This window comes from Betta splendens, chromosome 17 (assembly GCF_900634795.4).
Source record: "Betta splendens chromosome 17, fBetSpl5.4, whole genome shotgun sequence".
Lineage (NCBI taxonomy): Eukaryota > Metazoa > Chordata > Actinopteri > Anabantiformes > Osphronemidae > Betta > Betta splendens.
This window is the reverse complement of record NC_040897.2, coordinates 13,382,243-13,387,941: the sequence shown is the minus strand read 5'-3', so window position 1 is coordinate 13,387,941 and position 5,699 is coordinate 13,382,243.

The following is a 5,699-nucleotide window of genomic DNA, read 5'->3' as shown; positions in this document are numbered from 1 at the left end:
CACAGTGCTGGCGTTAAACGGCAGGTCACCCAGCATCCGTGTGTGAGACGCTTGTGTGGGTTTTAGCGGCGCCTCCATCTTTTGATCCTCCGCCGTGGAAACGCAGCCCTTTTACATTCCACGGGTTTGTTTACCTCCACTCCTTCTGGCTTCACAATGAGTGATTCAAGGGTGATGTAACAGCTGCTCACTGTGGAGCAAGGTAGCACAAGGGCGCTAAGTGGCGGCGCTTCGCTTCAAACGCTAACAGCCGCCAACCACGTGCGCGACATCCATATTTCATGACGCCGCGCGCTCTTTGAATTGTACTTTTTGAAATTTGACGGGGCATTTTTCCCTTTTCTGACAAACGCGCGTTGATGCGACGCGGGAAGAAAGGCTCTCGTGGTTGCATCACGAATCAAAGGCGTGTCCGACGGAGCCGCGGCTGGAGCTCTTTCCGCTCCAGCCTCACGCTCCTCCTTTCTGTGCGTTAGCCTCAGGTTGGATGTTGGAGCAAACCTTTTGTGTCAGACAAACTCATTATTTGTAGACATTTTTACCGTCCAGCAGCTTATCGTTACATCACCTCCAGCCATTATGTTTAATTTTTGACTCAAACTAATGTGAGAATGCGTTTAAATCCTCAGAGGATGAGGATTCTTTCAAAGTAAACACTCCCCCACTGCTCCGCAGCCTCTCTAATGACCAAACCCAGCAGACGGAGGCCTCCGCCGCTTTCACCGTAACCCTCCCGTCACAAAGCGGAAAGAATGGCTCCCTTAATACGCCTTCTCGCCTTAATCTGCCTGGTTCCATATTAGTCAAAGAGATGAAAGACAACGACAGAGAGGTTGGACAGCAGCCTGCGAGAGAGAGAAATGAGTGGACAAGATAAAACACGGAGGAGGAGGAAGGTGTGTGTGTGTGTGTGTGTTTGAGAGGAGGGAGCCATGCATCATCATCATCTGTCTGACTGATCTGTCTTTAACCCCCAGTCTTTGCCAGCCAGCCTCTCTGGGTCTCTATATGGGGGTTAAACAGGGATTTAGCAAAAGCTGAAGCTGCCCTCAAATATGGTGAGCTCTCAGTTCCTCTCTGAAGGCCTCGACAGGACTTTATCTGAAATATTTTTATTCCGCTGCTGGGACCGTCATAAATCAGCAGCTACTCCTTCTATTCTGTGTTCAGGCATATTACATAAAAACCCATAAAGGCCGACATTCACTGTTTAACATGCAGAGCAGGATGAGAGCATTGATTTTTGGTTCAGTGTCAAGTCTCCCTTTTCCTGTGCCCACTCTCTGAAAGGTAAACAGATGGTTTATTTAAACCACAAAAGGTAATTTTCCCCTCTTCCCTCGACCGTGACCTCCCCTTAACATCATCATCTTCAAGGAGGTGATGCAGCGTAAACACACAGTACAGTATGTGAAAAAGGCTCGAGGAGCAGCAAAGAGCAACGGATTGGTTCATGGATGTATGAACCGGCAGTAATGTAAGAATGTGTGATTTGTATCTGGTATTTGTGATTGAAACACGAAAGCTGAAGGAGTCGTGACTCGTGGGAGACAGGAGTGTGGTTTCCGTTGCTGGCCGTGAGAAACTCCCCGATGAGTCGACGTGTTGGAAACCAGGACGGATCTTTAAGATACGCTGAGGTTGAGCTGTGAGAGAAACACAGTGCGTCCACTGTTTTACATCCGAATCTTACTTTACGATTGCTATGATCAAATACCTCTAAGTATAGTGATGCTCAGCTGCCCCACAGTCTATCTAACTATCAAACGCTGGTAGAGTCCAGGCTTCAAGCAGCAGGTTTTGGTGAGTTAAAACAACCAGCTGCATTATTTTACTCAAAAACAGGACTTGGGCTCCATAGAACGGACCGGTGCGTGGGGGCGGAGACGCAAAGCAAACACCTGAGCTGAGCCGTAATGGAGGCAGACACGCGCCCGACGTCGTCCAGTAACTGGCATCGATTTATCCAGAGAACGGAGCGAAGCAGCGGGCGAGTGTGGGGGGGGGACCCCCCTCCTGCTCGGCTGGATGGCGCTGCTAAGTCTCCGTGAGGACTCCATCAGTTCTAGCCGCCAATTAAGATCTCACAGATCAAAGCAGCCTAAATGAGCTAATCCTCAGAGAGCCGCTGCTCTTTTCCTCCTCGGTCTCTCCCTCACCCCAGTCGCTTCCTCTTGACTCATGGCTGCCTGCGCTTTGATACTCGTCAGCGGTGGGTCTCCTAAATGGGAAACGGCGCATAAATGTGCATTAATGGCTGGCACTTTCATATTTTAACGCCAATTTGCACAGGATGGGGAGCGTGTTTTCAAAGGTCTCGAGGCGTAATTTGGCCATCGCTCCTAAATGATGCCCGCACACGCGCGCAGGCTCGTCGCGTGCTCGTAAGCCTTGGCACTGGCGCCTGTGTGGGCCAACGGCAGTGACCGTGAGTGGTGTGTAAGTGCGTAAAGGGTCGGTCATTATCAAGGAGGAAGCAGCGTCTCCCAGGTACGCGTCTAACGAGGCCCGTCCTCCAGCGCTGCTGGTGCTGATGTTGGTGCTGATGTTGGTGCTGGTGCTGGTGCTGATGTTGGTGCTGGTGCTGATGTTGGTGCTGATGTTGGTGCTGGTGCTGATGTTGGTGCTGGTGCTGGTGCTGGTGCTGATGCTGATGCTGGTGCCGGTGCTGATGCTGATGCCGGTGCTGATGTTGGTGCTGGTGCTGGTGCTGATGGCGGCCTCCCTCCATCGGGGAACTATTGTTTGGTGCAGGCCTTCGTGATGAAAGCTTCCGTCTTTCCTCTTCCATGGATCTGTTGTTTCTTTTGGTTCCTCGTGCCGGTGTCTGCCTCCAAACTACGTCTGTTCGCCTGCCTTTGATCGCGTGTGTCTGTTGCTTCGTCTTTTTGTGTTGGGGATTTGAGCCACCGCTGCCACCTGCGCCACGCTTCCCCTTAATGCGTGACACAACAGCGCCTGGATCAACCAGCGCCACAGTCAACAGCGGTCTGCCACAAACCAGAGTCAAAGACAGTGTTTCTTTTAAGGAAATAACATTTTTAACAAAACCCCTCAAACTCAGACGTTGAAAACACAGGCAAATTAAACACAATTACGCGGTGAGGACTTGCTGCCCAGCTGAGAGATGCACATCTGTATGGCACACCTCACATCTGGCGCAGGCGTCAACTTGGGCTTCCAGCTTCCAGCGGGCGTGGTCCTGTCAAGCCAACGCGACCCATCTGCTGCTTATATGCTGTTTAGGACACGTTGTGTGAAGGCAGTGCTGCTTCGGAGCAGGTGATGATCTTCTTTTCATTGTGTTTGTTTTCCCCATCAGAGGTTTGTGCGTGTTTCATCATGAGCCCCACAACCATTTCCTTGCGGGCTCTGGGAACCCTGGAACAGACTGTGAGAGGTATCTTTTATTTATGGGTGGCGTCCGTGTGATACATAAATAATTTCCTCGTCGGGGTGCTGCGCGTCGGCGGTGCCAATCGCATCCGGGGCTGATTTGCAATTTAGGTGTCGCACCGAAGGCCAGAAGTGCTGGATTTGGCATTGAGGCCGTGATGGCGTTTGACACAGAATAGTGTTACCATCTGTAGCTGCACAACCGATTGCTGCTGCTCTAGTTTGTATTAAAATGAGGAGACGTCAGATTGGTTTGCAGTCGTGACCAGGATATGGATCATACACAGCTTTAACGCCAGAGTTCTGCGCTTTAAATAAATCATTTAGTCAATTATTATTATCAGGCCATATAATACAGTAGAAGAGAAAGACAGCTTGTGTTCCATGAAGGGGATGGAGACGCTGCTTCCTCGTGGCTCAGCTCTAAGAGCCCTGGACAGGCTGCGAGGGTGCAGGCTGTCCATTATCATCCAGCAGAGGCACCTGCTGTCATTGATCCCAGTGTACTTTAACTGCAGCAAACCACCCACCAGCTGTTCTGTCGGTGTCGACCACGTGGACGGGCTTTGATGAAGCCACAGACGACGTGCTGCTCCCTCCCTCCGGAGGCGTCCGCATAAACGCGGGTCGATACACTTTCCAGCTTCCTGATCAGCCGCGGGGGAGTGGAGCGTCCAGTGGACGAGGGGCTGCCCGTGTGCCACTGAGCAGGGCAGCTTTTCTACTACTGTAACTACTGTGTACCTTCAATCAGTTCATCTGTCGCCAGGAAACTTTCTGAACAAGTTCTGAAAACACTGCTGGTGAAGAAATACGGGACAGGGTTTATTTCTGGAACCGTTGTTATTGATATTCAGATGTTTGTAAAGATTCTATATAAAACTCATCATATATGCGCGGCATTAATAATTGAGCGGCGTGACTGTTTTGATTCGCACCGCGGGGCGGTTCGAGGAGTGCCATCGATGAGCTGAATATAGAGATCGGCTCGTGCTCCGTCTCCCTCCACGTGGAGGAGCGATGGCGCTCATTTCCTCTTCGGCCGCGGACGCCGGCGCTCAGAGACCTGCTCCCAGTCTGCACTGGTTTCCATTAAGGCCTTCATTAACCTTTTGTGCCGTAACCTGCATTCAAGTGCAGCAGACTTGGAGTTCACCTTAAAACTTTTTATGCTTAATGCCAAATACAGCCCACAGTCATTCACAAGTATCATAATACACCGCTTTTATTGCACTAACATGTCATAAAGGTAATTTTCTTCCTCTCTCTCTCTCTCTCTCTCACACACACACACACACACACACACACACACACACACACACACACACACACACACACACACACACACACACACACACACGCACACACGTCTCATTCAGCCGTCACCACAAACAGTCTTAAATGTGCCACTTCACATTCTGAAGAGCAGCTCAGACACAGGAGCCTTCAACAATATATTAAATCACACAAGGCGAGACGAGTCTAATGCTGAAGACGGGGTTCTGTTACTGTAGGTGAGATCTGTCCACAGGTGACAGGCCACCGTTACACGAGTGGCCCCAGACTCTGTGATAAGCGCTGGGGTGGGTGAGGCCTCCGTCCTGGACAGAGGGACAGTCCCAGTATAACCAGTAACCTGACACACGTCTTTATTCAGTCAGAAGAGAATGAGCACTGTGTTTGAAACTCAGCGACGTCCAGCTGTTTTTTTTATTATTTCACCCTGATTAACTTTAACACATCTCCCAGTATAATGCACTCCACCCACTATGACCTCATTATGGAACCAGTACTAGAACCATCGCCTTCCTGACGGCACAAGCCACAGATTAAAGCCTGTTTTGGCCCTTTAAAACTCTTTGCAGCATCTGGACCCTCGGCTCTGCCTCAGCTCCGTCTTCATCGTTCTGACCCGTTTTCACGGACCTCCACAGGTTCCTACGCGAGGCAGCGTCTGTCAAAAAGGCCCGCGCTCCTCTTTTCATCGACGCTGTCGTTTAACGAGAGGCACTTACTGTAGACTCTAACACAATTAGGTGTTTCATGACAACCTCGGGAGGGTGAATTAATCTCCGAAATGAAATTGGTCTCAGCGCTCGACGTGTCACCCAGCGGGATGCGACTTCATTTCTATTCATTGACCCTCCGTGTATTAACGCTCATTTCCTGAAGGTGGAGGCTCTCGCAGCAGGACGCCAGCTTTCAGCCGCATCGCCTCAGAATCCTCCTCCTCTCCCCATACGATTTGCGGATTAGATTTGATTACAGATTTGAGCTGGACAACCTCTGTGACAGCCGTGCGC